At 34.8% G+C, this 11,588-nt stretch overlaps 1 long non-coding RNA gene across 1 annotated transcript; it reads left to right on the top strand.

The window, feature by feature from the left end:
* Positions 1–3,351: 3,351 nt before the first annotated feature.
* LOC149035927 (uncharacterized) lies at positions 3,352–8,075 on the top strand. The gene is made up of 3 exons (XR_016181880.1): positions 3,352–3,659; positions 4,248–4,309; positions 4,489–8,075. It is a non-coding gene; the product is annotated as an uncharacterized LOC149035927 (long non-coding RNA).
* Positions 8,076–11,588: the final 3,513 nt, after the last annotated feature.

Here is an 11,588-nt window from a genome sequence, read left to right on the forward strand (position 1 = left end):
CGAGATGGTAATCAAAGAACTCTAATTTTGGGATACAAATCTGCTTTAAAGATAGGTTTGTTCGCTGATATGAAAAACCTGACTCGTCGAATCGAGCAGTTGGAGGAAAATAAATATGAGAGACCATCTACATACTCTCTAGTAGAGAGCTTTTTCTAAATATAGCTTAATAAAAATATACCTAAAGTATAACTTAAATAATAAAAATAATTGATCAATAAAAAATAAAATAAAGAAAGAAAATAAATCTTAATAACTAATAAAAGTTAGTATTTCTTAATTAAACACTTAAGAAGATAAAGAAATGATGAATAGATAGAACGATGAATAAATATGTAAATAAATTGATAAATGAATGAAACAATAAATAAATATAATATTATAGTATGATTTATGTATTTATGATTTTTGCTGAATATTAAAATGAAATGTGACGTTGTCTTAAATGTTTAAGAGATATCTTTCTCTAAGACCTAGTTTTCCCAGGACATCAGCTGACTTTTAAAAAGACACCAGCAACCACAGGGTCGCCAGAGATTTGGGGCTGAATTTGTGAAACTATAATATAAGTAGAGCAGTACTGGAGTGCTTCATGAGAAGATGATCATAACAACAAGCTAAGCCATAGCTGCGAGAAGAATCCAAAGCTCGGACAACCACAGGTACGAAAACTTTTCTGAGTAATGGAAGTCAAAGCTAGTCAAAGCAGATTGTCTTCCTCTGACAAAAACGTCTATGAATTGGTGATAAAGCATAGCTACTACATCAGTCTTAAATCCGAAGGAGAATAAATGTTTTTATCGCTTCCAAACTCGAGAATATGACATCTTGTAATGGTTTTTATTGAAAATAAGTGAAATTATCAGACATGTGCCTAAGTACTATGTACTAGGGATATAGCAGAGTTTAGTATGGCATAGTTTGGTAATGTACATTATTGTATACCATAGTATAGGAGATAATATAGTCTCAATTTTGATGGAAAGAACTGGAAAGGGATTTGGGAAGTTAAAATATTTTTAAATTATTGCAGCTCAAGATAAGTCCATTTTCGGGAGCTTTGCATCACTGAGTAGGTATGTAAAGAAATATTATGACACTAACCTGAGTAAGATGGGTTGCTTTGCTGATAGGAAGACCCTTATGCGTTGAATCGAGACGTTGGAGAAAAACTTACAGTGTGATATCCATAAGCTCTACGGATCAATCTAATAAGCTTGCATTATAATGAAGTAGGGAATCAGACACTTCCAAGGTAACAGAAACATTTGTAAGAATTATCCTTGGTAACCCTAGGCAATTACTGGACTATCTGAAATTTTCTGTTTACAGAATTTGTGAGATGGCTTCCCGACTCATTTCTTTGATATCAGTGTTTAATAATTTACAAGGTGACATGTCTACTATTTCAATCCTTTTTTGTATTCTGAAAGATTTTTGTTTTCAGGGGAGAAAAACTATCAATGGGTAGTGCTTTTAAACAGCCCCAGTTGTCCAATCAGCACCTCATGGAACTGGTGATGATGTGTAAGTATTAAGTCAGGGGACAATTCAAGGCAACTTACACGATTTCCATTGTTGCATTTCATATGCTGGAAACGCAAATTGTCTTAAATATATGCGACTAGCACTAGCTTCAAAAAAACTATGATTTAGTCGGAAGTACAACTAGGGAAGTGCAGTGCCGTCCATTAGAGTAAACTGCCTTTCAGAAAAGGCCACATTCAAGTCTAATTTAGTTAAATGCAGTCAAATGCAGTCCAATCCAGTCCAGTCACATCACCGCAATGAAATATCTACAAATACTGTGGGGGAGAGTTTTTTCTAAATGACAGCTTTATAAAGATATACCTAATAACTAAAAAATACACCAAAGAATTGATGAATACAAACATAAAATAAAGAGATGAAATAAATCTTGATAACTAATAACAGTGATCATTTCTAAACTAAATTCCTAAGAAGATTGAGAAATGATAAATAAGAAGGAAGATGAATAAATATGTAAATAAATTGATAGATAAGTAAAAAGTTATCAACTATGATGTTATTGTATTATTTACTTATTTATGGTTTTTAGTGCAGAGTATTAAAAGCAATCGCAACGTTTAAAAAGTTTTCCAGGTATTTTTTTTCTCCTAATACCCAGTTTTATCGAGCCATCAGCTGATCTTTGGAAGGACACAAGCAACCACAGGGTCGCCAGTGATTCGTGGCTGAATTTTTAACACTGGGATATCAGTAGAGTAGTATTGGAGTGCTTGACGAGAAGATGATCATTACAACAAGCTAAGCTACAGCTGCGAGAAAAAGCCAAAGGTAGGACATAACCACAAGTACAATAAAGTTTCTGAGTAATGGAAGTAAAAGCTAGTCAAAGCAGATTTTCTTCCTCTTAAAAAAAAGCACTCCAGAAGGGGTGATCGAGCATAGCCCTTACATTAGACTTAAATTGAAAACATTTTAAAATTAGTGCAGCTCAAGATAAGTCCATTTTCAGGATCAGTTCATCACTGAGTATGTATGCAAAGAAATATTATAATGTTATGATTCTAACCTGAGTAAAATGGGTTGGTTCGCTGATAGGAAAACCCTCGTGCGTTGCACCGAGTAGTTGGAGAAAGACTGAATATCCATTAGCTCTACAGATCATCTAAAAAGAGGTAAGGCCGGTATGTTTTGATTGCGATAAGTTTTGTCAGATGTCTTTCTTTTTTTTTTTTTTTAGCAGAACCTCGTAACTCGCTCCAGATCTCAACATAATGAAGTAGGGCATCAGACACCTCAAAGGTAACATAGAAACATTTGTAAGAATTGTTCTTGGTTCTGGACTATCGAAAAATTTCTGTTTACAGAATTTGTGAGGCGGCGTCGTGACTCATTATTTTGATGTCAATGTTTAACAATTTACAAGGTAACATGTTTAATATTTCAATCTTTTTTTTAATTTTAAAAGTTTTTTGTTTTCAGAGGAGGAAAACTATCAATGGGTGGTGCTTTTAATCAAGGCCCAGTTGTCCGATCAGCAGCATAGGGGACTGGTCACATGACGAATAAGTGTAATTATTAAGTCAGGTGACAATTCAAGGACAACTCACATTATTACTATCATTGCATTTCATATACCGAAAACACAAATTGTCTTAAATATGTGTGATTAGCATTAGCTTACAAAAATATCATTTAGTTGATCTTTTCTTAACCCTTAGTATATTATCAGTCTTTATTAGTAGTCTTTTGCGTTCAAATCAAATGTAGTACCATTAACTCCATTGCAATCTAGGCAATCCAGAATAGTCTTTCCAAGTTAAGTCCAATGCAATGCAAACTATCCTGTATGGTTATTTCCAGTTCAATCCAAGACAGTGCGGTGTAATTCAGTTTGGTGAAGTCAAGCAGTCTATAGCAATCCAGTGCACTGAAGTACAGTGCTGTCTGGTCCAGTCCAGTCTAGTCTCGTTTACTCCAGTAGTTTTACCGAGACACTAGCTGATCTTTCAAAGGAGACAACCAACCAAAGGGTACCCAGTGATTCGTGGCTGAATTTCTAACACTGGGATATTAGTAGAGCAGTATTGGAGTGATTCATGAGAAGATGATCACAACTACAAGGTAAGCTACAGCTACAAGAAGAATCTAAAGTTCGGATACAAGCACAGGTACAATGAAATTTCTGAGTAATGAAAGCAAAAGCTAGTCAAAGCAGATCGTCGTCCTCTAAAAAAAAGCACCCCTGAAGGGGTGATAGAGTATAGCCCTTACATTAGTCTTAATTTGAAAAGAGTACAAGTTTTCTTATTGCTTCCAAACTCGGGAATGTCATCGTATAACAGTTTTTATGGCAAAAAAAGTGAAATTATTACAAGTGACTCTAAGTACTATAAAGTAGGGTATAGTACAGTATAATGTAGTATAGCATATTTTGGTACTGTGCACTATAGTATAGTATAGAATAGGAGTCAATACTCTCTAAACTCTAATAGAAAGAATAGAAAACGGATTTGGGAGGTTTAAATATTTTAAAATTAGTGCAGCTCAAGATAAGCCCACTTTTGGGAACTGTGCATCACTGAGTAGGTATGTAGAGAAATGTTATAATGTTATGATACTAACCCAAGTAAGATGGTTTTGTTCGCTTATAGGAAAACCCTGATGCGTTGAACCGAGCAGTTAGAGAAAAGGGGTAGGGGTAAGGCTGGTATGTTTTCATTGCAACAAGTTTTGTCAGATTTCAATTTTTTTCCCAGGAAGACCTCGTAACTCACCCCAGATCATATTGTAACGAAGTAGGGCATCAGACACCTCAAAGGTAACATAGAAACATTTGTGAGAATTATTCTTGGTTCTGGACTACCTTAAATTTTCTGTTTATAGAATTTGTGAGGCGGCTTCTCGACTCATTGCTTTGATGCCAATGTTTAATAATTTACAAGGTGACATGTTTAATATTTAACCCCTTTTTGTATTCTGAAACTTTTCTCTCTCGAGAGGAGAAAGATAATCAATGGATAGTACTTTTAAACATGGCCTAGTTATCCAATCAACAGCCCATGGGACTGGTCACAGATAACGATTAAGTGTAAGTATTAAGTCGAGGGACAATTCAAGAACAACTTGCACGATTTCCATTGTTACATTTCATATGCTCGAAACACAAATTGTCTTAAATATCTGCGACTAGCATTACCTTCAAAAGAAAACGTTTAAGAAGATTTTTTTCTAAATCCTTAGAATATTATTTATTATATTATCAGTCTGTATTAGCAGTCTTTTGCATTCAAGTCAAGTGTAGTACCATTGACTCCATTGCAATCTAAGCAATCCAGAAAAGTCTTGCCAAGTCCAGTCCAGTGCTATGCAAACTATGCTGTAAGTAGATTTCCAGTTCATCCGAGACAGTGCAGTGTAATGCAATCTGGTGAAGTCAAGCATAGTCTATAGCAGTTCAGTGCAGCAAAGTTCAGTGCTCTGTGGTCCAGTACAGTCTTGTCCCGCTCACTCCAGTCCAGTCGCATCCACGCAAGTACACTGCGATGTATTTCCATCCGGAACACCCCAAGTCCATGAAAGACAACTGCAACAATCCAGTTCCGTGAAGTGCTGTCCTGTCCAGTCCAGGCCTACCCACTGAACTACAGTGCAGTGTATTTCAATCTGGAGCGCAATGTCAAGCGCAATGCACTCCGGCTGAGTCAAGTGAAGTACAACCTAAAGCAGTACGGTGCTGCCGTTAGAGTAAAGTGCCATTCAGAAAACGCCACATTCAGTTCCCAGTCAGCGCAGTCTGGTCCAGTTACAGCAGTCTAATGAAGTGTGTACAAATGTTGTCGTGGAGAGCTTTTTCTAAATGATAGCTTCATAAGACTATACATATTAACTTAAATACAGCAAAAAAATTGATAAATAAAAAATTGAAATAAAGTGATGAAATAATCTTAATTACTAATAACAGTGATCATTTCTCAACTAAATTCCTAAGAAGATAACGAAATGAAGAATAAGTAGTAAGATGAAAAAATATGTAAATAAGTTGATAAACCAATAAAAAATAATAAATATAAAATTATTATATGTATTTATGATTTTTTAATGCAGAATATTAAAACGAAATGGGACGTTTTAAAAGTTTTCCAGGTATTTTTTCTCCCAAGCCCAAGTTTCACCGAGAAATCGGCTGATCTTTGGAAGGACACAAGCAATCAAAAGGTCTCCAGTGATTTGTGGCTGAATTTGTAACGCTGGGATATCAGTAGAGCAATAGTGGAGATTATCTTAAGAACAATCTCCGCTACAGCTGCGAGAAGAATCCAAAGCTAGGACATAACCACATAACCTCTGAAAAAAGCACTTATGAACGGGTGACAGAGCATAGCCCTTACACAAGTGTTCACTTGAAAAGAGAACAAGTGCTCTTATCACCTTCAAATTCGCGATTGTGACATCTTAGAATAGTTTTCATGGCAAAAAAAGTGATATTATTACAAGTGCATCAGAGTACTATACAGTAGGGTGTAATATAATATAGCATAGATTGGTACTGTACACTAAAGTATACTAGTTAATGTTTTCTCAAGTTAGACAGAAAGAATAAAAAAGGGATTTGGGAGCTTAAAACATTTTAAAATTCTTGCAGCCCAAGATAAGGCGGTTTTCGAGAGGTGTGCATCAGTGAGTGGGTACGTAAAGAAATATTGTAGTATTTATGATACTAACCTGAGTAAAATCGATTGGTTCGCTAATAGGAAAACCCTGATGCATTGTATGGAGCAGCTGGAGAAAAACTTAATATCCGTAAGCTCTACAGATCATCTAAAAAGAGGTAGGGCCGGCGTGTTTGATTGCAAACAGTTTTGTTAGATTTCTTTTCTTTTTTTTTTTTTTTTGAAAAGGACCTTGTAACTAACTCCCGATCACTTCGTGAAGAGGTAGGGCATCATACACCTCAAAGGTAACGTAGAAACATTTGTAAGAATTATTCTCGATTCTGGATTATCTGAAATTTTCTGTTTACAGAATTTGTGAGTTGGCCTCCAGACTCGTTGCTTTGGTGTCAATTTTTAACAATTTCCAAGGTGACATGTTTAATATTTATATCCTTTCTTGTATTCTGAAAGTTTTATGTTATCAGAGGAGAAAAACCATCAGTTGGAAATGCTTTTAAACAAGGCCCAGTTATGCAATCAGCAACCCATGGGACTGGTAAAACATGACGATTAAGTGTAAGTATTAAGTCAGGGGACAATTCAAGGACAACTTGCATGATTTCCATTGTTGCATTTCATATGCTCGAGACACAAATTGTCTTAAATATATGCGACTAGCACTAGCTTAAAAAAAACTATGATCTAGTCGGTCTTTTCTAAATACTTAGTATATTAACATTCTTTGTTAGCAGTCTTTTGCATTCAAGTGTAGCACCATTAACTCCATTGCATTCTAGGCCACCCAGAACAGCCCTTCCAAGTAAAGTTTAATGCTATGCAAGCTATCCTGTATGGTGACTGCTGGTTCAATCCAAGACAGTGCAGTGTAATGCAGTCTGGTGAAGTCAAGCACATTCTACAGCAATCCAGTGCAGTGAAGTGTATCGCTGTCTGGTCCAGTACACTCCAGTCCAGTCCCAGCTACTCAAATCAAGTCTCATCCATGCAAGTACATTGCAGTGTATCTCCATCCGGAACTACCCAAGTCAATATAAGCCAACTGCAACAATGCAGTGTTGTGCTGTCCAGTCCAGTCCAGTCCCGCTAACTGAGGTACATTGCAGTGTATTTCAATCTGGTGCACAATGTCGACTGCAAAACATTCCAGCTGAGACTAGAGAAGTATAACCAAGGGCAGTGCGGTGCCATCCATTAGAGTAAAGCTCTATTCAGAAAAAGGCCCCAGTCAAGTCAGATTCAGTGAAGTTCAGTGCAGTCCAGTCCAGTCACATCGGCCCAACGAAGTGTCTAAAAATACTGTCGTTGAGAGCCTTTTCTAAATGATCTAACACTGATCTAATAACTTAAAATACACCAAAATTTTGATAAATAAAAAGTTGAAATAAAGTAATAAAATAAATCTTGATAACTAATGACAGTTATCATTTCTCAACTAAATCTCTAAGAGGATAAAGAAATGATGAATAAGTAGGAAGATGAATAAATATGTAAATAAATTGATAAATAGATAAAAGTTTAATGAATGTAATATTGTTGTATGATTTATGTATTTATGATTTTTGATGCATATTATTAAAAGATGCAATGTTTTGAAAGTTTTCCAGGGATTCTTTTTCTCCCAAGACCTAGTTTTACTTCGACATCAGCTCATCTTTGGAAGGACACAAGCAACCACAGGGTCGCCAGTGTTTCGTGACTGAATTTCGAACACTGGAATATCAGTAGAGCAGTACTGGAGTGCTTCATGAGAAGATGATTACAACAACAAGCTAAGCTACAGCTGCAAGAAGAATCCAAAGCAAGGACATAACCACAGGTACGATAAAATTTCTGAGTAATGAAAGTAGAAGCTCGTTAAGGCAGATTGTCTTCCTATTAAAAAAGACAGTCATGAACGGGTGACAGAGCATAGCCCTTGCATTAATCTTAAACTGAAAAAAACATAAGCAAAAGATAGAAAAAAAGATAACCATACTAAAAAACAACATTAATGGATTTCAAAATAATATCTGGTATTTTATAGGGTAGCTATGAAGCATGGATGCATCTGCTTCTAAGCAAGTAAAAATTCACCAAGCATTTTAATGTCTATTATTATCACTTGATTACTTAGAAAAATAAATTCCTAATATGTTGTTAACCAATATATTATATATGCTATCGGTGAGCTTCCTAGGTAACTTATGCATTCACTGGGAGAGTACCTTCGAGATAGAAGATGGATTCTTAACAATAACACATTCGCTTGTAAACGCCTTTTACAAATTCCAACCCTTGGATGACAAGGTAAATTCAACATTTTTTTTTTCAATGTATTTACCCAGTAAAAAAATCAAAACAATTTTTTCTGGAAGAAATGTACTCATCTCTATTGAGAAGAATTTTGGAAAATTTTGAAAACTCTCGTGCAATTAATCCTTAATAGTACTTGGCCTCATGTGATTACCTATACAAACATTTCCTCAAGAGCAATTGGGATAACACATTCGCTTGTAAACGCCTTTTTTTATCGCAATTGTGTAAGTATTACATGTAGAAATAAGCTTTTAAATAACATGCAAACTACTCAATCAGCAGCTTTGCTTTACTAACATCATTTATCTTAGTAGAGATTGTTAGCAGACTTCTCAAGAAAAAGTGCATTATATTCTTCAACAAGTTCAAAGCGCCAATTGTGTAGACTTTGATCGCTAGATTTTGATCCACTTTATTTGTTCCCTTTTTCAGATAGAAAGGGTTTCGCAATAATAGTAATTTTTATAATAATTATTATTACTATTGATAACAGCCAAAATGGCAATCTTAGTACAGCTGTTGGACCAAAAACTTCAGAGTTTGCAGGCTATTGAAAGGGGCAGTATACCAAGTATATTAATCCCTTTTCAATTTTCTCCCTCCAACAGGTTCACTCAATGAGAAGACATATATCATAAATACCGTAAAATGAAAATCTGATGAGCAGTCCATCTATAGTTCCAGAAGGAATGAAAGAAATATTTCACGCCATCCTGTCTTCTCCAGGCCCTGTCCTAAGTTTCTCAAGATAAGTGAAAGAGTCTTCAGGTGCTACGGCATTGACAACATGACCAGCAAAGATCTGATGATAACAACAGTTGATAAAATCTCACAGCATCAATTTGATTATGTGTAAACTTTCATACCCCCATCAAATAATTCAAAAGCAAAGCAGCAACTTGAAACTTTTACATGTTACGTATTTCCAAGCTATTGGCAGTTCGCCTATTCTGATCTAGACAAGTCTGTTATAGGTTTAAACATCTTGTGTGTTATCTCTAATTCATGATTCAATCTACCATTGAATGACCAAAACCAAAAAAAAAAACTGTTAGACAAAATAAAATGTCAAAGTGCATCAAGTAGATATACCTCCTGTGGCAATAGTTTAAATCAAACCATTTGTAGGCCACTGCTTAAACCTAGTGGTGAATAAATTCCTACTCCCTAAATATACTGCCTACCTTAAAAAAAATTACCAAAATCTGAAAACCTCAGTTAAACTGAAAACATCATAGCATGGGACTAAAAGATTTTCCAATTAAAATTTCAGTAACAAATATTTCTAAAGCATTAAATTTATAAACTAAAACCATGTATATTCAATTCTGCAGTAAATTCTAAGCCAAATTTTCCCAAATACATATTTCTAGATTTACTTCTGTAAGGAGCAGCTGCCAGAAGATCGATCGTGGTGTTTTCATCAAGACTCGAAAAAATTGGCATGTCGCTGCCCAAGTACGTTAGTGCTTATGAGATGGCTGATAGTGAAAGGTAAGTTGATGTGTTTATCACTTTTACAACTAGACAATAGATAGAAACTACAACCTTAAACTAAATAATTTAAAAAAAAAACAACGAGTTGAAAAGAGGAGCTTTTCAAACTTGCCCTTTTATTAGGCAAACTACAAATATGCGGTACCATTCTGAATACGAGCTGGCAACCAGATATTTCTTGTTCACTTAATAGATTTGTTTAATTTAAAATTAGTAAAGCAATTCATACCTTTTTTCAATTGCATCAAACATAATCAAAGCCTGTATTAAGCAAACGAAGTTAAGAAACCATTCAAACTAGAAGTAGAAATTGACATGCCCTAATATAACCTTACACTCTTATTTAACTACAAATACGTTTAAAGGAGAGCGAAACTAAAGAATTATGATAATAAAAACACGCCAGCACCAGTTATTATGAACATAGTTGCTAACTCAATCTTTAGTGCAATTCGATTCGATATTAGCAATTACAGTTTACTTTTATATTGAAACCTTGAATGAACCCAACTTAATATCGCTCCCTTTTATCTACATACAGTGTCAAACGTGAAGAGGACTACAAAATCAGGAAAGAGGCAGAAGAATATACATCCTAAGAAGCTGCAACAGCCAGAACAATCTTAAAATTTTCCTTTTCCAAATCGCTATGATAAGCGACGTATTTAAAAATTACTAACGCGTATATCTGAGAGAAAGCCTTTTGAAAAACCCGTTTTTATGAAATAGAAAAACCGTAACAACTTCGAAAAGTTTTCCTGAATTGAATAATTTTAAAGGCAGACTTATACCAGTACAAAATGTAACAATTATCTTGATAAAAAAACCAATCCTTCAACCTCCAGCCAACGATAAGCATGTGATTCAATTGCCACAGATAGTAATGGCAAAGTATAAGATTCCTTACGTATATTTTTGTATGCAAATCTTGGTTGTATTCTAATAAAGTTACCGTCATAGTTTATATATAGAATTTGTTATGGTTTATATATGGAATAAAAGAGTGTAAAATATAAGTGTGAAACATCAAGCAATAAAAGTTTGATTAAATATTTTATATGACAGCAAGAAAGCCGACTACCACCATGACTTGATTAGGAATTAAACCCAACCCCAATCCCAAACCGTAAACAAATTCAAATTCTTTTTCCAATTCTCACTACGAGATCTTTTTAAAAACAATTTTGCCAAACTTCACTCGCCATATTGAAAAGAAAGAAATCCTCATTAAGAAAAGCAGCGCATTATAGTTTAAATCAAAGGTTTTACCCAGACAGACTGTAAAGTTTATTATTTCGTAAAACTCATTTCAAATTAATAGTTCCAGTAAAAAAATCCACCCTAGCCTACAAATTTCCCAACCATACGGTAAGGGTTCTCATTTCAGAAAATCCACCCGATCTTATTTATCTCGAAAAGAACCGTTGAAGCTCAGATATTTCCCACCGAGGCAGCTAAGGTCATATTTCAGTCGAGTTAATTTCAAATTAATGGTTCTAGTAAAAAAAATCAATCCTATCCTAGATATTTCCCAAAAAAACGGTTAAGGTTATTATTTCGAAAAACTAACCCCTAAGCATATTTATCTCCAAAAGGGCAGTTAAAGCTCAAATATTTCCCAGAGAGCAGCTA

The sequence above is a fragment of the Pocillopora damicornis genome, chromosome 12 (assembly GCF_964200805.1).
Source record: "Pocillopora damicornis chromosome 12, jaPocDami1.2, whole genome shotgun sequence".
Lineage (NCBI taxonomy): Eukaryota > Metazoa > Cnidaria > Anthozoa > Scleractinia > Pocilloporidae > Pocillopora > Pocillopora damicornis.